General features: G+C 47.4%; 1 protein-coding gene and 1 non-coding gene across 6 annotated transcripts in view; one reads left to right on the top strand and one right to left on the bottom strand.

Annotated features, from left to right (window-relative positions):
• SLC39A11 (solute carrier family 39 member 11) overlaps positions 1-19,915 on the bottom strand; it is a 321,878-nt gene that overhangs the window by 138,046 nt on the left and 163,917 nt on the right. The window lies entirely within an intron of this gene.
• On the top strand, positions 14,587-14,689 carry LOC131817204 (U6 spliceosomal RNA). Its single transcript, XR_009348392.1, has one exon. It is a non-coding gene; the product is annotated as a U6 spliceosomal RNA (small nuclear RNA).

Raw genomic sequence — 19,915 nt, 5'->3', positions numbered from 1 at the left:
CAGGATCATGGCTCTGCCAACCATGAGATCGTGACTCAGCCAATCATGGGATCATGGCTCTGTCAACCACAGGATGCAGCTCTGTCAATCATGGGACGCAGCTCTATCAGCCACAGGATGTGGCTCTGTCAACCGTAAGATCATGGCTCTGCCAACATGGGATTGTAGCTCTGTCAACCACAGGCTGATGGTTCTGTCAAGTATTAGCCATAAGGCTTCAAGGAAATGCTGTCTCTGTGTATCATTGCCTTTGTACTAAAATGGGTTTAATAATCACATCTTCCTAGTAAGGTTGTTAAGAGAACTAAAATACAGGTAAAGTGCTTGCGCACAGTGCCTCGCACATGGAAAGCACAATGAAGTTTAGCGATTCCTACTGATGACACACATTAACGTACAGTTTCATATTCCACTTGTTTCACATAAAACTACAGAAATATCTCCTACATTCCTCAGCCTTTGTGGCTTTAGTGTTTAATGCCTTGAGGGAATTTTGCTTAGTTCTGAGCCCATCATCTGCAAAACCATTCCTTTCTATTCAAGGTGGAATGGGCACTCTTTTCCAGATACTAAAAGATGCAGTGCCCCGTCCTGCCACAGAGGGGCATACTCTTTCTGCTCCCGCCCGCCCAGAATGGGCACCCACCCAGGGAATGTACCTTCTTGACCTCAGGCACTAAATGTTTTATGGCTTCATGATTCATATGGACCATGGGAGCATCGGGCTGACCTATCCCAGGACACACATCCCAGCATGTGAGGAAAAGTTCCTATTGCTGACGGGTAATTTCTGTGCAACAACCCTTCCGTCTTCCACGTGCTTGCTTGTAACTCTCTGCTGGCCAAGAACCGGTTTGCTAAAACTGAACCACGGCGGAGATGCCTCATTTGCATTTTACAAATGCAAACGCAGGCCCACGCCTTTGAAGGTAAAACATGAAAATTCCCTTCATGGATCCATAGCTCCCCTCTCCCTTCCACTATCTGTTCAAAATGATTTAGACTTCAAGTTCCCAGAGAGAGAGGTGTTTGTTGAAAATGGTAAGAAAATTTAATTCTTGGTTTTTGATGTTCTCGGGGAGGGGCAGGTCTTGGTGGTTTAAGGGAGAAAAAGGATGTCTGAGTGGGTCATTTTGACTCTTGGACGTTTTTTCCTCAAATGCCGTCTTTAGAACCCACGGGCACTTGCCGTGGGACTCAGCTGTCAGGAAGTGGGAGGGTCTGAGTGCTGGAGGCTAGCGGTAGGGTACAGTCTCCCGCTCCATGCAAACTGGGCAGCAGAGGGGATGCTCGTGGTGCCTTTCCCCCGGGGAGAAGCTCCTTAGCCTCCCTGAGCCCTACCAGGCTATTCACCTGTAGGTCCTCCAAAAGCCCTTGGAAATGCCAGCATATATGCTGCTAATGCGAAGTCCTGGCAGAAAGCCAACAGCACGCCATTCATTTAAGTGTTGCCCATTTAATAAGTCTGATGGGCTTCAGTAGTCAAGGCAGGGCTGGCCAGCCATTCAACCCCCTCAACCACTGCAGTAACCCCCGAATGCAGTAACTCCCGCCGGTAACCCCACTCTGACTACAAAGATGTAAGTGCATATCAAAGCAACCTTGGAAACCCTGAAAATATACAGAAGCAAATTTAAATCGCACATAATCACATCACCTAAAAATACCTATATATCTGAGTTTGGTGTATTTCCTTCAATGCCTTTTTTGTACGTTTTTCACTTAACGGAGATATCCTATTATACAGCCATAGACTGCTTTCTGTTCTGGCTAAACATAACATAAGCATTTCCCCTCTGTGACGGGAAACTCTAACAGGCATTTCAAGCAATACACATTATTATTTACATTCTCATACTATTGGGCATTTAGGCTATTTCTAATCGTATTTCTATAAATATCACTGCAAAACCTTTTACCTGTATAAACAATGAGAAATTTGAACAAAATTCCCAGAAGTTGAAGTGCTGATCAGAGGGCCGTGATACATTTGGCTAATTAGTTTCCAGAAAGGCCATGCCATTTCTACTCCTGTGAAGCAGAGTCTGCAAGTTCTCCTCCTGGCATTTCTTGGTCAGCATGGGTCTTTTGCCTTTAAAAATAAATGTACTCCTTTATGAAGGAAATGACATTTCCCTTAGTTTGTGTTTCTTTGGCTACAGGTGAGGTTGAACATTTTTCAAAGTTTCAGGAATATTTCTTTCCTCCTTTGTGCAAGGTCCTCTGTCTAAACGAGCCTTCTCTAATGATACACCATTAGCTAACTCCTCACCGCCATGGGTAATTTTCCAGTGATCCATGCTTGCCCACCAATGGCCAGTGAGAGCAGCAGGAATTCTCACACGCTGGATACATCTCACACAGATGTCTCCACCTGGCCAACTTGGGGCTCTAGCCTCCATTTTATTTATTTTTTTAAGACTTATTTATTTGAGAGAGAGAGAGAGCGCACATGCAAGCATGAGCGGCCGGAGGGGCAGAGGGAGAGGGAGAGAGAGAATCCTCCAGCAGACTCTCCACTCGGCACAGAGCCTGACGTGGGCCTCAATCCCATGACCCTGAGGGTATGACCTGAGCCAAAAACAAGAGCTGGCTGCTTAACCAACTGAGCCACCCAGGCGCCCCTCTAGCCTCCATTTTAAAAGTTCCTCTTTGACATTCCTTAACATTCCTTAAGACAGCATAGTGCCTTAAAAAAAAAAAAAGTGTGCTGGGGAGGGTCATCCGTTCTATATATGCCACTAGCTGGTATGGCCTGAAAGCTACTTTTCTCTCTCAATATCGAAATGCTACGTTTTTCAAAAGCAGGGTATGTGAGAGGTTCTCTTGCTTCTCTAGTCTTCTTTCCACGCAACAACCGGGGATTCTTGTAAGCAACACAACAGTCCTATAAACATTATATATATGGTGAGACGAATCTAGTGTGGACGGGATCCTTGCGAGGGCTTCCAGATTCAGCAAACTGCTCAGCTATACTGGAGTTTCAGATAAAATGAAACTTTCATTTTAGTAAAAGTATATCCCAAATATTGCCTGGTGTATACTTATGCTAGAAAGTATTCTTCGCTTGGAATGAAAACTTAACTGGATACTTGTATTTTATCAGACAGTCCTACTTGTGCCCATTCAGGGTCTGAGTTCCAGGGTGGGAAGACTCTGCACTGAGTCACTGCACTACTCTGAAAGCGGCCACACACTCCGTTCTGCATGAAGGTACTGCATGGCTTGTGTATAAGCCGGAGCAGGAAAAGATGCCACTAGAGATGAAGGGAACTTCAATGGAAGATAATGGAGGCATTTATTAGGCTTAGCTACTAATCTTTGAGCAGAGAAGCACCTGGAGTTTCAGAAATAGGAGGCAAAACCTATTTACAATCTCTGTAACTAGAATAGATATCTCCATTCATCATTCTAAAGATCACCAGCCACACGGTTATCAGAGGGTCAGATGCTGCCCGGGTAAGGAGGCTGACTTGATTGCCTTGTCCTATCCGTCCATAGTTCCCAGGCACTGAAAGCAATCCACGCCTTACCCATGACGTTTGCAACTGGGCCAGCAACTGCTTAGTGACAACGCAGACCCAAACAGATCTGCATAACTGGTAAAAATGAAATATACATCAGAAGAAGAGATGGGTTCACTCTTAGCGAAAGATTTCTCATCCATTAAGCAGACTACCTCCTAAAACACTGCCTGTTCCAGATGTCTAACTAAGGTAACAATTTCTTTCTTTTTTTTTTTTTAAAGATTTTATTTACTTATTTGACAGACAGATCACAAGTAGGCAGAGAGGCAGGCAGAGAGAGAGGGGGAAGCAGGCTCCCTGCTGAGCAGAGAGCCTGATGCGGGGCTCGATCCCAGGACCCTGAGATCATGACCTGAGCTGAAAGCAGAGGCTTTAACCCTCTGAGCCACCCAGGTGCCCCTAAGGTAATAATTTCTACTCTTGGGCAAGGGAGCCGAAACACCCAGTAAGACTGAAACGGCCACCTACCCGGTCAGCGCTTCTGCTGGGAAGGCACAGAGGACCAGTGAATCAACAGGAACTCCTTCCTGATGAATGGACTGGGGTCTAAGAATAAATCCCAGGTGGGCTCCAGAGCCATGTCTCGCCCACGCTTAGTTCACCCTGCACTTGTGTGTTCAGCACGAATGCCCTATGGGAAAGGAGGTCATCAAAGGCTTCGGGGGAGCGCACCAGCAAAAGACATTTGCTGTCAAAAAGTCCCAGCCCATCAGAGAGAGAGAAAGGGCATCCTGCAGAACACCAATGCTTAGAAGAGCTTTGCCAAGGACTCTCAGCTGACTCCAAAAAGATGGGAGCCGTGCACTTGACTTACATGGTTGACGACGATCAGGTCAGGGAGGGGGCGTCCAGCAGAACAGCACCTACTTCATGGCTCCCGTCCAACAGCTAACATTAACTTTATAGTCTCTTGGCTTACTTTCCCCTTTGAGGTAATACTGTTCTGCCATCCCTTCTGGTTCTGAGAATAAAGATTAACAGCCTAAACCACTGTATCTCCTAGTGTGGAGTAAACACCATCCATTGCTGGGTCACAGTGAGAACTTACAAAACCCAGCTTCTGGAGCCCATGCTAGAGCTGCTGCGTTAGAACCTGTGGGAGAGGGGCCCAGGAACCTGCCCCTGCTGTGTGCCCTCCCCTCCCCTTACCCCCAGGGTAATTCTGATATAGAATGAATTTTGAAAATTAATGTTTGAGACCACAAAAGTACTACTTAATCCAGGTACTTTCTCAGTCTCTAAATTCGTGTCAGTCCAAATATTACCACCCAGTTAGAGATCTCGAGGTCATACACAGGGATATGCCTGATCCTTAGTTCTCTCTGGGCACCTAAGAAGACAGGACATTGCCAAACACACACTGGGGAAGGCAAAGCAATTTAAGACTAGAAGGTGAAAAGTCATTGCATTGTCTTGATAGAAACCATCACTTCCTTATCAAATGAAAATCCTTTTTTTTTTTTTTTTTTTAAAGAGGATATGGACCATCATAAGGAAAGACAACCACCAGAAGAAGAAATGAGAGAAAAATCAATTCCCCAAAACCAAGGTATCCTCTCATCTTCCGTGGGTCTCTGCAGGGTTTCCGTCTACATAAACCCTCTCTCTATTTCTGCCTCCCAGTAGATCTCTTGTCCTCGGAGCCAGTGACCAGGAATCAAACCCGACACCAGCAGGGAGCAGCGTCAGCTGCTACAGCCAGAGAGGGCATGCACGGCCGGCGCTCTCACACAGCACCACCGTCTGCAAATGACTAGAGGAATCGAAATCTTCCTTTTGTCCCAGGCCACGTAACTTAAAGTAAAATGAGGTGCTGGAAAGGTTCAGGTGTAACTCAAACTGCAAAAACATTTCTCAGCTTGAGGGGATTTTCTGGCTTTTCAGGATACAACGGGTGAGCCTGGAACATAGGGGTAATCGCTGGAGACAACAAAGAAAGGAAAAGATAAGCACCAGTCTGAAGTTTTAGGGTTTGTTCTTTGTCTTTGTTACAAGAAGGACAGAGAGCTGAGACTTCACCTGGGTGCTGGGGAGAAGCAAAGTCCACGTCCACGTTCAGCAGGGACAGTCTATCGGGCACAGTGAAGGACAACAGAAGCCAAGTCAATCCCCGGCAGTGTGCTGGGGGCCTCGTGGAACACCACAGAGCCCACCCTGGAACCCTGACAAAGCCAAAGGAGACCATGTCCAAAATGCCAGCATACACCTGCACGGCAGCATCTCTGTCCTCAGTGCTGGACGCCAAATGCCCCTGACACTGAATGTGGGCCGCTCCTGCTGCAGTGACTTTGCTAGCAGGTGCATCCAACTGGCCAAGCCACAGTCAGCGCTAGCTCCAAGGGAGGCTGGAAGTCCAACTTCTATCCTGATAGCCAGGCTCTGTCTTCCACCAGGATGCCCGAGATGGGGGGAAGGGAGAGTCTCCAACATAGTCAAGGAGCTCAGAAGCGAAGCTGCTAGACGGGGAGAAGGAGGGAGAGAGGGAAGGAAGGAAGGAGTAGGGAAGACTACCATATGGGAGCTCTACGCCTGTTCTTGGACATCCATGTCTCTGACACGCTGGCCTTTATTAAGTTTGCACCAGGTTTCCTGCTTTCTTTAGAAAGCCACAATTAAGTGAATTAAACCATAACATAGCATTCTCAGGTCAGCTCTTTCTCCAATTTTATATATACAACCCTACACAGGTTTCAACCTCTACGAGTGTCAGCTTCTTCCAACTGCAAATGAGCAGACTTCAGGGCCCCTTCCAGATCCTCTGCTCTGCCACAACTGGCCTACTTGATCAGTCATCCAGAGTGAGGAGGAGAGAGAAGCTATTTCCATCACCGGTGTTCACTGAGCTCTGTTCCAGCTCAAGAAATTCCCCACGATGAGCTTCAGGGACAGCACGTTCCAACTGCTCATAAAGTAAGAACGTCCACCACACAGGGAGCAAATTCATTGCCCAGAGGAACTGATATCTCTCTGTGCCCTAAAATGAAAAGCATTATTTTCCCTCTGAATGTATTAAAATATTTTCTGACAATACAAGAACTCCCCATACGTTACAGGAAATACAGAATATATGGATAAGGGCAGAAGAAAACTTAAAAAAAAAAAAAGAGAGAGAGAGAGAGAGAAAAACCTTCACTATGCAGAGGGGACCACCTACAAAAAACTCCTGACAATCTTGTTTCTACTTCTACTGTATCTGTAGAGACGCGCACACACACACGTTAGGTGGACCATATGGTCCTGAAATGTGACTTCACATAGCAGTCAAGTGTGAACACAGTTCAGATCACACCGTAGTCTCCCATGTCAATGGCGCTCAACCAAATGTCCATGACCTGCCAGAGGTCAGGACGGGAACAATGCAGAAGTTTTAGCAGCCAAACCTATAATTTAGGTTATATTGAACCTAAGAATATAGACTCAAGATTTGTTTCTCATTAGAAGAAGAGATGTGTGGATTGTCCAAATCATTTCAGAGTCTGGCGCAACCAGTTACCTCCCATGGCTCCAGTGGGCTTTGGCATTAAGAGTAATAAAAGCAAGCTGGGAAGGAATTCCAAACGGGCACTTTACAATTGGCTAAATGTTGGTTGAACTTATAAGGGCCAATATTTGTTGTTCTGAGACTTCTGTGATATAAATATTATTTTCAGGGTGGCTTCTAAGCCCTTCCTTCTTCGGGCTCAATGTGAATGCTGTATTAGAGAGAATATGTGTATGGTGGGGTAGAGGTGAGGGTAGGGGGTGGGGAGGAGGTGAGAATGGGGGTGAGGGTAGGGGGTGGAGAGGAGGCTGGGGGGTGGAGGTGGGGAGGAGGCTGGTGGGGAAGGTTCTTCTGCAGCCTGATTTCCATGATACTTAGCCATTTTTCAGGGCATCACTTGTTTGCTGTCTGTGTGTAGGTCCACGACCTCTTGGGTCTGTGAGCACTGGGAGGGCGTGAGTACATCTGCTCATAGTTGTACCTCCAGTGCCAAGAATAGTGCCTGGCACAGAGAGGTACTTAAGTATTTGTGGAATGGAAAACGAAAGCCAACAGCGCTCTTTCCCAGGAAAGTGTCCACACACATCTACATAGACATTTTGTACATATTTTCAGAGAGTTTATGCTTTTATTTAAGGTTAAGACCCTCATTCTGCAGCATCCTACCCACTGACAGACCAACATTAATTGATCCAAATGCCTATTTTATAGCCATACTTCTTGAGGGTCAACTAACTTTTTTGGTAAAAGTCCAGATAATAAATATTTTGGACTTTGTGGGTCATACCGTCTTTCTGGAAAACTACTCAGGTCTGTCGTTGTAGCACCAAAGGGGGCCAGAGTCAACACGGAAATGAGTTTGTGTGTCTGTGTTCCAACAAAACTCCTTTTACAAAAACTGGTAGCAGCCCACATCGGGCCTACAGGCCGTCCTCTGCCAGCTCCTGATAGAGACTATTCAAAGCAGGATTTTAAAGATTTCTTTAAGATTCGTATCTCTTGGTCCTTGGTGACCCTCATGAGAATTATTCCAAAGCCTTTCTGTTCCTCAAGGAAGTTAATTACCTGGGTCCACCCAGCAGCCGGTGTGGATAATCCAGCTCCATGTGAGTCACCACGGATGTCACTGGTCAGTTTGACTAACGGAAGAAGGGTCTAGAGAGTGGCCACCATGACAGAATGCTGTGTTCTAAGGAAAAGACACCCTTGTGGTGCCTAGGCCATGGTTTGCTTGACATCGCTAAGGGCTGTCTATCCTCTCCCCCAATACTCCGAGCTTTGTGGGGCCCATCCAAACTGGCCAGGGCTTGGTAAACCAAGGGACAAGCCCGAGACCAGCACACCTGCATTTCTAGGAAACAGTGTGCAATGAGTGGAACCAGACAAACCTCACTGTGAACGTTTTCTGGCTTATTAGTAGAGGTGCCCACGAACAGAACACCTCATCCCTACCAGGGGACAAAGAAAACAAAGAGGAGGGAGGAGCAGTTCCAGGAACGGTAGAGAACCACCTAAAAAAAGGATAATCTAACCCTCAAAGGCTTATGTAATCACCGACCCCACCATGACACACGGCCGCCCCAGATGACCCCAGGACTTTGCCTCATGACCTCCTCTCCTTCCCCAATTCAAGTTCAACTGTCACTAAGTGCCTATTCTGCAACGTGCAAGAACTTACATGTGTAGCCACATGGAGAACTTATCTTTAACCCTAGAAGCAACCCTATGAGATAGGTTCTTTCAAATCCTATGTTACAGGTACAGAATAGGTTAGCTCGGTGATCTACCCCAACATTCTCCCTTTCCACTAGCCACTATTCCGGGCTCTGCCTTCTTCATAGAACTGACCCTTCTACCCTGTGCTGGGTGGGGTATAGAACGCTTCTTTCCCACTCCTGTTTCCCTGAGGAGGGACTTTTCCCTAAATACTCCTAGTCTTTTGTCCTACCCTTCACACCTTCCTGTGGAGACACAGTGAATTTCTTGCGAGATGAATACATCCACCCAGCCTCACCCCCTTGCCCTGAGTGCCACAGTGCCCCACTTCTGGTCTAGGCCTCCATACAACATGGTGCACAGGGTCCCCTAGTAGGTCTGCAAGCTGGTGGGCAAATCGGCCCAATTCTGTAGGCCACCATCACAAACCCCACTCTGATGCATATCAAAGCCACTGCCTCTAACCCAATCTTCACTGGCAATGAGGGTAGAATTTTTATTGCCCTCTGGCTCCCTTGCATCTGAAAGTGGATACAGAGTTCAGCCGGCAAAGACCGGGCTGGGTTCAGCACGAGGCCTCTCCAAACCCAGCTGCTGACTGTAAGCCTGATCTAGTCTGTGGGACAAGGTGGTCAGCTCAGCGGCTGACCCGTGTGACTCAAGCCCGCCCACTGGAGTCCTTGGGCTATGGACATTGTGCCATGGACACTGGCCCATGGGCTGAAGCCCAGTCACGCAAGGAAACACACCCACTGGAGAGGCCACCTCAATGGTGTGACCTCGCTGCTCAGAGCCCGAGGCCTGTTGCTGCTGGCCCCCCTAACCCAACTCTGAGAGCTTTCAGGATCTCTCCCCAAGTTGATCTGACTCCAGCTGGTTGAGCTGATTCCTGTCACCAGAAGCCAAAAAAAAATGGTCTGACTAAAACAGGAAGCCTTCAGCTGGCGAGTGACCCAGAGGATGACCCCGCTGGCAAGTAGCGGGACAGACAGTCCAACCCTGAGCTCCTGACTGTGTGTTTGCGGCTGGTTCCACCCGTCCCTCTGGTACCTGCTGTCTCCTCCGGCAGAGCCTCCACCTCCCCAAGATGCCCAAGGCCCCTCAGCCTACTAACTCTCCAAAGCATCTGGGGCACGAAAGCTCCTTCTACCACACAGCTGCCGCAGGACCCTCTGACCACCACGCCCGCTGTGGCTTGGGGTTCCCTGTGCTCACTCCCAAGCGAGGACAGGGAGAGGCTTTAGGGAGGTGACAGCTGCTCCAGGAGCCCTGCTGCTGGAAATGTCTCCTGAAAGGACCAGAATGATACTTCTGAACACAGGTCTCAAGTGGCAATCATCTGAAAATTTTTTAAAAACCCAGATTCCCAGCTTCGGCCATAGACCCAGCGGGTCCACACCGCTCGGGAGGAGGCTACCCGTGGGCATCTCTGAAGGCCCTCGGGTGGGGGCAGATGCAGCCCCCAGCGTCCCTGGGGACCAGCATGAGAACCACTGGGTCACTTAACATCCTTGCCTTTCCCCAGCATTAGGCTTGGGAAGGCCTACTTCATCAGCCCTGCTGCTGCCAGGTCCCCTTCTGAGACCACCCTCCCCACAGTGCTCTGGACACCCTCCATTCTTCAGGCTCCTTGTATCTTCCTAGCCTTGCTTATCGCCAGTCTCTGCCAGCACCCTGCGATTCCAAAGCCACGGGCCAGCTGCAGGGGACTTAGCTCTGTAAACTTCGCCCCGTGCTGCCCAACAGAACAGATACTTGAAGGCCAAGAGGGCTCGAACTTGGCCTGCCAGCTCAGACGGAGGTCCACCTTCTCACCCAGTGCTTGCTGCCCGTGCAAATCCCCAGTTGCCCACGTGGTCTTCTGGCCATGAGTTCTGAATATGTTAACCACTCAGCCCCTGAAAGCAGCCAGTCTTCTCAGCCCAGGTCTTTGGCCTCCCACATTTCAACCCAGTGCAAAAGCCTAGCCAGAGATGAGCAGGTTCGGGAAGGGAAGAGCCCGGAGAAGCTGAGGAGGCCAGTGTGCACCAGTAAGCACACTGCCCTCCATGCCTTCCTCTCCTTGGCCTAGAGAAAGCCCCCCCTCGCCAAGACTGAAGCCTTCCAGACGCTGATCAGGTTCATGGAAAGCCATGTGAAGGACAGCAAAGGTTCATCCGGAGGTGGGACCGTGGATGGGTTGTGTCTCAGTGGACGAGCTTACGGACCAAGAAGATGTCCCAGCAAATGAAAGGTGGGAGCCAACGGTACAGCACCCCCCAGGGATCAGCACAGTCAGTCTCTTTTCTGGGGGACAGGATGCTCTGGTGACAAAGTATATTTGGCCACAGAACCTGCAGTGGGTAGGAGCACCTGTATTCTTACACAAAGAGAAAAGCCTCTGTGGCTGCTGCAGCCTACAGACCAGAAAAGAGAAGCCCCGTCAAGGGCAGTCATAGGTTGGGTGGGCTGATTTCCAGTCGGCCTGGGCTGAGAAATAAAGAGCGATTAGCACATCAGGGAGATGTGAATAATTTACACATCACAGAAATGTGGCTACATGCTTGCCTCTGAAAGTTTGTTTTCTTAATTAGCTCACTACTTCCCCCAGCAGTATCCTCAGGCTATTAATCTGTTCCCGAAACGTTTCAGATAGAGTACAAAGGTAAACTTCAGCAAAGCCGCCTATCATTAAGAAAAAGACAGCTCTAGGGGCATCTGGGTGGCTCCGTGGGTTAGGGGTCTGCCTTAGCTTAGGTTGTGATCTCAGGGTCCTGGGATCAAGTCCCCGCATCAGACTCCTTGCTCAGCGGGGAACCTGCTTCTCCGTCTCCCTCCCCATGCTCATGCTCTCTCTCTCTCTCTCTCTCTCTCTCACTAGATCTCTCTCGCTCTCACTCACTTTCTCTCAAATAAATAATAAATAAAATCGTAAAAAAATAAAACCAAACAGCTCTACAAGAACGGGGATCAAACTAATATAGAAAAAACACTCTCCCAGACTCATGGGAGCTCCCCACAAAAAAAGAACACAAGTCACATTGTACTTGGGTAAACTTTACCCAAGGTTTGGCTCGCGGGTGGCGGGGAGGACTACAAAGAGGAAAATCTGGTGGCACGGCCAGAGGAACACATGGCAAACACATCTGGCAGCCCAGGAACCAGTCCCCTACCATCACCACTGCCTCCCAATTCGCCAGAGGACTAACAGTGACTGCGACATGGAAGCCCCGCTTCCCTCACCAGAATTAAAGGAGAGGAAAGCCACAGCAGGTGTGAGTCCCAGAAGGTTTCCTTTTATTCACCTTTTTTGGCACGTGCATGCTGTGTGTGCATGTGTGTGTGCGAGAGAGCGGGGGGGGGGGGATATGCACGTGTGCCCACATGCAGATCATCATGAGTTTATTTGATTTGAGGCGGCCTGGCAGTTTCTCCCGATCTTCTCTTGGGGACGGTGAATCAGAGATGGACGGACGGTGTGGGCAGGCAGGAGCAAGGACATAAAGGATTGTGGTGGGGCGGGGATGAGAGTGGGCACGGCCCCCCACGGCTGGCATGCATCCAGCACAAGTCGTATTTTAGTGGTTCCCACGATGAACTTGTATTGCATTTATAAAAATATAAAAAGAAAGGCTAATGGCGTTGCTCGGTACACGTAATCCGTTCTTAACTTAAACCCGAAAGGGCAGGAGGCCATGGTGTGGGAGAAAAAAGTTGGACCATCCTAGGATTTGGTGCAGATTTTTCAAATACCTTCAGATCCCCATATTCCAGGTTTGTGGAACCGAGCCGAGCCTTGGCTGTACAGGGAGTGCTTTTTAAGATTCAGCAATGTTGACATTTTCAACTTTCACAAAGGGTCACCAGCTGCTAAAGATAACAGAGACCTTCCATCAATACGAGGAGCGGGCTGGTGCCCTTTAAGTTCGTCTATGCTGCTTTGGAATACAAAATAACTTCCTCTCTCCTGTTTTTTTTTTTTTTTTCCTTTCCTTTTCCTTCTTTCTTGTTTTGAATAGCAGATTTATTCATCTAATGTAATTTACGTAGACTAACATTAATACCTCTTTGCACTTCCTAAAAAAATGGTACTACCAGAGAGATGGAGATAAAGTAGGCAGCTAGCATCTCTAAAGTGTGCTAGATGATTGCTTACTATCAATCCATAGACAGACGGATAGATAGACTGACAAACTATACATGTATACACACGTGAATACATACACACATGACCCGTGTTCTACATGGATCATATATTCAATCCTATTTCATTAAGTCGTCATATTTCCATTTTTTAATTTAATGTCTTTAAAAACTATATAATTTATAGAAAGCCACCTTGGAAATGAAAACATAATGGTTTGGTCAAGTAGCCTCCAACAGTTAATTGTTAGGAATAACGAACACCATTCTTTACCCCCTAGATTTGCCATAAACATAAGTAAGAAGTGCAATGATCAGGAGGAAAATTGGTTTCTGGAAACCAATGCAGCTTCCAGGAAGGAGACACATCTCTTTCTCTACTTTTTTTTTTTTTTTTAAAGATTTATTTATTTATTTGAGAGAGAGAAAGAATGAACAGGAGGGGCAGAGGGGGAGGGAGAGAGAATCCCAAGCAGACTGCACACTGAACCCAACTCCAGTCTCGAAATCACCACCTGAGCTGAAACCAAGAGTTGGACGCTTAAAAGACAGTGTCATGCAGGCGCCCCTCGACCATTTGTGGTTAAGATTTGAAGAGGACCACGTCTTCAGAGGGGGGCTGTCTTTGTGTAAGGACCCCGGGGGGCAGAGGGCACTATGCCCAGATGCCCAGCTGTCTTGGACCCCAGCGCGGGAAGCCTATTTCTTGAGCCCTCTGCCTTCTGAGGCAGAAGAGCTGGGTCAGACAGGAGAAGACGGACAGGTAAAGCTATCTGTACTGACATGAGGTCGCCTGGAGCTAAAAAAGGAAAGAAAAAACCACAAAAGCAAAACAGCTCTCCCCGGTTCTGAGAGAGCAGAGATGAAAACCCGGGGAAGTCCCATGGGCAGGGGGAGGGGCTCCCCTGTAAGACCAGCGCTGCTGCCCTCACATTCAAGGGCAACCCCGTTTGGTGAAATGGTAAGATTAAACGGAGCAGAGCAGAAACATCTGCCGGGCTGTTCCTACTCCGACAGCGACAAGGGACACCGAAGAATGGCGTGGTCTCGAGGTGGGTGACAACTACCAGCCAGGAGAGGGTTTGGGGAAAGGAAGACCCGCGGCTGGTGGATGCTTCCACTCAAAGCAGAAATGCTTTCATGGGGCACCTGGGTGGCTCAGTGGGTTAAGCCGCTGCCTTCGGCTCAGGTCATGATCTCAGGGTCCCGGGATCGAGTCCCGCATCGGGCTCTCTGCTCGGCGGGGAGCCTGCTTCCTCCTCTCTCTCTGCCTGCCTCTCTGCCTACTTGTGATCTCTCTCTGTCAAATAAATAAAATTAAAAAAAAAAAAAAAAAAGAAATGCTTTCATGAAAATGAAGGCTTCAGAAGGACAGACTCTGCAAGCGATGCCCAGATTACGATGGGCCACGAATGTAAAAGAGGACCAACAGGAAAGACAGCTGGAGGTGCCGCCAGTTGTTTCAACCTACATGGGAGCTCTTACTACACGGGCAGGGGCGGGGCTGAAGCCGTGTGTGCGCATGCGCGTGTGCATACATGCGCGCATGCGTGTGTGAGCGAATGAGCACGCGAGCGAATGCGCATGCGTGGGCATGTGTTGGGGGCTGTCCGGAAGCAGCCAGATGGTAAGAAGACCCTAAATGAGCCGCAGCCAAGTGTTCAGTTTTCCACAGTGGTTCTCAAACTTGAGCATGCAAAAACACATATGTACACACATACATGAGCAGACAAGTAAATCTCATTTCAGTAGTGCATATCCTAAAACTGGAAAGATACCAAGAAAATTAGACCAGCCCCTGTCCAAAGAGGACACCCCCGTTAAGGGAGCATTCCATATTTTTCCAAGAGGGAGTTACTGATCTATGGGCATAACCTTTTCATAAAGCAAGATGCATAAGCTGTAGGGACCTGCTGGACAACATCGTACCAAAGCCAACGATAATGGATTATATGCTTTGAAATTTAAGCAGGTGGATCTCAGGTTATAATAACATTTTAAAAAGATGTGTCACCCACATAGCTTGTACAAAAATCATATTAAAATTTTTTTTTTCTGGGGGCGCCTGGGTGGCTCAGTGCGTTAAAGCCTCTGCCTTCAGCTCAGGTCATGATCCCAGGGTGCTGGGATCAAGCCCGGAATCACATTGGGCTCTCTGCTCAGCAGGGAGCCTGCTTCTGCATCTCTCTGCCTGCCTCTCTACCGACTTGTGCTCTCTGTCAAATCAACAAAATCTTAAAAAAATTTTTTTTTTTTCTGAAGTGCAGTTCCTTGAAACTTATGGGAGAAGCTGAGCCAGGCTCAGGAGTCAGCAAGTGTAACAGGCGTGCTAGGGAACACAATTTAGAAGAGAAAGATGGAGCCAGAAAAACACAATGGAAAACCACTGAGCATGGACTCCCAAGTTTGTTATGTTCAGCTCAGATCTCCTGGCAAGTGTTTACTAGCAATCTTCACTGGGGTTCTTATCCTGTTCCCCACCTTGCACCAAAGGGAACACGTCCCCTTATGCCCAAAGCATGTCCTCCTCTCACACTTTCTATCAGAATGACAGACTCCATAATTTTGCTCACTCACCAAACCGAAAACATGGGAACAAGCGTCATTGCGGAAAGCCTGGGGAAATGCACTTTGAAAAATCTTGTTCTAGGAGGACCCAACCAAAGGAAACCCACAGACGGACACTGGGCGAGTGAGTGCCAAAGGGAAGTGACATAGAGGTGTGTCTGTGCGTGGGATAACCTGCTCTGCCTTTGCTCATAACATTCCTGAATCCAGTCCAAAGCATATGAACGGGAGCAGAACATATGACCAAGACAGAGCTGCCTGACACATCTCAAAATTATAAATCACCCGAAGTGGCAGGTTCTCACCTCCCTGCCAAAATCTGTCCCACTTTATGCCGCTGCAGCCCTGAGTCTGTAGAGAAGTCAGGTCTGGGCTCAGCCAAAATACAGGATAGCTCTTGCCAAGGGGAGGTGGCAGGGGTGGGCCTTCCAGAGAGCAGGGTGCCTACCACCATGGCAACTCAAGGCAGACCAAGGATGGGGAAGAAGGTGCTCTACTAATTGAAACTTGGGCAACATTTTAGCATCAGCCCCAAGGAAGTTAATGCTTAGCTGGATTTGCTTTTGTCCTCTGTCCCCTCTTTTTTTTTCATGTCACCAAGTGACTTTAAACCATTCCCTTCTTCCCAAAAAGAAAATCCCATGCAAAGATAACACTTCTGATAAACCACTGAGCAGAATCTCCCTCCCTTACACCATACTCAAGCAGAGCCTAAGATCCCAGTTCTCTCTGTGAATAGCCTCTCCATCCCAAAGGAAGTGGCTTACCAAAGAGTTTTAGGCATGCACTGGCTTCACCATCGTCCTGTCCCTGAGGCACGGGGACAAATATTCTCACGCTGCAGTATGACCGAGAATCACCTGGGTGAACTTCAGCTGTCCTTCCCAAGAGAGGTGATTCAGGCAAATCAGGAGCAGAGCACAAGCATCTGCATTTTTTTTTCTCTAGCACCCAAGGAATCCCAATGGTAACACATCAAGATCCACCCTTGAGAAGTGTGGGTCACCAATCTAGGCTTCTCCCATAGAACTGTCCTTTATGGGGCAGGCAGAGCTCAGTTACAGTGGCCCACCAAACTAGCCATGGGTTGTGAAAGGGTTAACAGATCTCCCACCCTTCCAGCCCCACTCCTGCAATGCCAGATTCCGTACCACGTGGTTCTGAATATGATGGAAAACACCTCCAATCACAAGGTGGCACGGGAAAGCGAACATGCTCCTAACCCAAAATAGTTATAAATGTACCTACCACCTACAAAACCAGTCCCCGCTGAAAAACTCCCTCCCTGCCAAACAGCCTAACAGAAGTCCTAACCTGCTGCTCGTGTCAGTCCTGTCGAAGGCAAACACTTGTTTGTATTTTCATTTTATTGCCAAAGTTGTGGAAAGGTCAAGTCACAAGTTGTGGAAGAGATACAAGTCTGTGATCTCCGCGACACTGAAGGGGCTCAGCCTGTTTTACGGGGCAGAGGTTGGTGAAGGACAGATGACAGACACTGGCACAATTGTGCAAATTTCTCCTGGAGATACATCTGTGTCCAGCAAGACTAGAGATTAAGATAAAACCAAAATCTCCCTTCTACCATGGCCTCAAAATGACAGATGAAATGAACAAAAGGATTTTAAAAGCACATCAGCGCTTGCAGCAAAGAAAGGGGATCATTAATGATAAGGAAGCTATAAACTGGAACTCAAACACCAAAACCAGTTCAGATGCTGCAGAGGGATTAAGGAGACCCCGTGGATGGGTTCTGGGTGTGACTGTTCACAGGGGGCAAAGAGGAGGCCCTTGGGCCACACGAGCCAGGAGGTGAAATTCTATAAATACAAAAGTCATAAAATTCTGCCCCTATATGGAGGGGTGGGGACTAGAAGAAAACATCCATTCAGCTGCACAGAGAGACAAAAAGGATGATGACATGCTTCTGCCTGGTTTCTGGAGGGGGAAAAAATGTTTGAAGCCCACAAAAACTATGGGCTTTTACCTCAAACAGTTCAGAGTGCTGAGTTTCTAATTTCTGCGTGGGCTGGGAAAACCCCAACCTGGACAGTACTGTAACCATCAATTCCAAGCTAACATTGCTATAAAGGGGTCTTATGGAAGTAAATGCAAAACCACACAGAAGGGCCTTCTCAAGATCCAGGGCCCTGGGAATCCTCTGAGGAAAAACGTATGCCCCACTAGAGAAGTACTGATCTAAAACGTGACAAAGCCCAGGAGAAAACAACACACCACAAATAGAGTCTGTGAACACACAAAGAAGAAGAAACATGGCTTTCTATAAGAGATATACGGTTGAAAATATAAGATATATCTAACCTGATTAAAAACATAAAAGAAGGGGCACCTGGGTGACTCAGAGGGTTAAGCCTCTGCCTTCAGCTCAGGTCATGATCTCAGGGTCCTGGGATCGAGCCCCGCATCGGGCTCTTTGCTCAGCAGTGAGCCTGCTTCCTCCTCTCTCTCTGCCTGCCTCTCTGCCTACTTGTCAAATAAATAAATAAATAAAATCTTAAAAAAAAAATAAAAGAAGAAATCAAAACCATAAGAACCAGTTGTAACAAAGGAAAAGCAGACATAGTAAAAAAAGAACCCACTAGGACAACACAGAAATAAAAACTGTAGTCCTGGGGCACCTGGGATCAAGCCCTGTGTCAGGCTCCCTCCTCAGCGGGAAACCTGCTTCTCCCTCTCCCACTTCCCCTGTTTATATTCCCTCTCTTGCTGTCTGTCTGTCAAACGAACAAATAAAATCTTAAAAAAAATAAAAAACAAAAACTGTAGTCCTTGCAATTAAAAACTTAACAGACAAGGGATGCCTGGGTAGCTTACTCCTTTGGGAATCTGACTCTTGATTTCAGCTCAAGTCATGATCTAGGGGTCATGGGATTGAGCCCTACGTCAGGTTCCACACTCATCATGGAATCTCTGTGGGATTCTCTCTCACCTTCTCCTTCTGCCCCTCACCCTGCTCATGCTCTAAGTAAATAAATAAATATCAAATCTGAAAAAAAATGCACAGAGAAGAGCCACAGGGAGACAGGTGGGAGCTAAGTAAGAGCATGGAATAAACACCATGAAGGGTTGCCCAAGGAAATAAATAATGAAGGAAAAGATCAGTTTGAAGTGACAATTGTTAAAAAGTTTCCAGGAAGAATAAGAATAATAATAGTAATAGTAATAATGCGTATTCAGCTTAGAAGGGCACTCCAAGACTTACACAGAACATGTGCACGCAAGCACACGCAAAACCACATCCTATTGAAACCGAGAAACACACAGACACATGAAAAAGACGGATACACAATGGAAAGAAAGACAGAAAATGCAAATGAGGTCACTGCTGGGTACAATTTTATAATGCTCCCCGAGAACACATCATGCAACACAACTCTTTGTCTGACGGATGCGGTCTAAGAGTAAGGATATCAAATGATGTTGCCAACGTGACGAAGGAAATTTAAATTTCTGTCAGCCGAGGCATTTAGATGCAACTCAGGTTTTCCTTCAAGGCTCAGAGCAAAATAGAGATATTTTTAGATGAGAGATTTTTACCCCTATTGATCCTAAGTGAGGAAGTATTAAAGTAAGAAAGACAGCAGAGAGGAGGGCATCGCAAGGACTGACGGTGAGGAAAGAAATCAGCAGAAGTGCTGGAAAATACAAGCAAACACTGATCATATAAAATAGTAACAGTCACTGATAGGCGGGATATCATTAAAATTAAAAACGGGCTCTGCTGAAAGCAACGTCAAGAATGAGAACACAAGCCACAGACTGGGAGAAAATCTTTGCAAAAGACACATCTGATACAGGACAGTTACCCAAGATCTACGAGGAATTCTCAAAACTCAACAGTAAGGAAACAAGCTACCTAGTTAAAACATGGGCCAAGGCCTCAAAGGGCAACTCACAAAAGATTTCGGGTAGCACAGAAGTGGATGAAAAGATGCTCCCTGTGGTATGTCATCGGGGAAATGCAAATGAAAATAGCGATGAGATACGGGTCCACACCTATCTGAATGGCCAAAGTCCAAAACATTGACCCCACCACATGCTGGTGAGGACACGGCACAGCAGGGAGCTCATTTGTGGCGGTGGGAATGCAAAATGGCGTGGCCACCTTGGGCCAGTTTGGCAGTTTCTCACTAAACGAGACACACTTTGACCAGATAAGCCAGCAACCACGCTCCTTGGTGTTTACCCAGAGGAGCTGAGAACTCACATTTGCGTAAAAACCTGTACAAGGATGTTCATGGGAGCTTTATTCATAATTGCTCAAGCCTGGAAGCAACCAAGATGGCCTTGAGTCAGTGGTAAATGGATAGACATCCAGATGTCAGTCCATCCAGACGATGGAATATTATTCAACCCTGAAAAGAAATGAGCTATGGAGCCACGAAAAGACATGAGTGAACCTTAAATGCAGATTACTTAGTGAAAGAAGCCAATAATGAAAGGACCATCTGTGAACACAGACCGTTTGTGTTCAACCGCATGA

The sequence above is a fragment of the Mustela lutreola genome, chromosome 15, assembly GCF_030435805.1.
Source record: "Mustela lutreola isolate mMusLut2 chromosome 15, mMusLut2.pri, whole genome shotgun sequence".
NCBI lineage: Eukaryota > Metazoa > Chordata > Mammalia > Carnivora > Mustelidae > Mustela > Mustela lutreola.
This window is presented reverse-complemented; position numbering and strand designations above follow the sequence as displayed.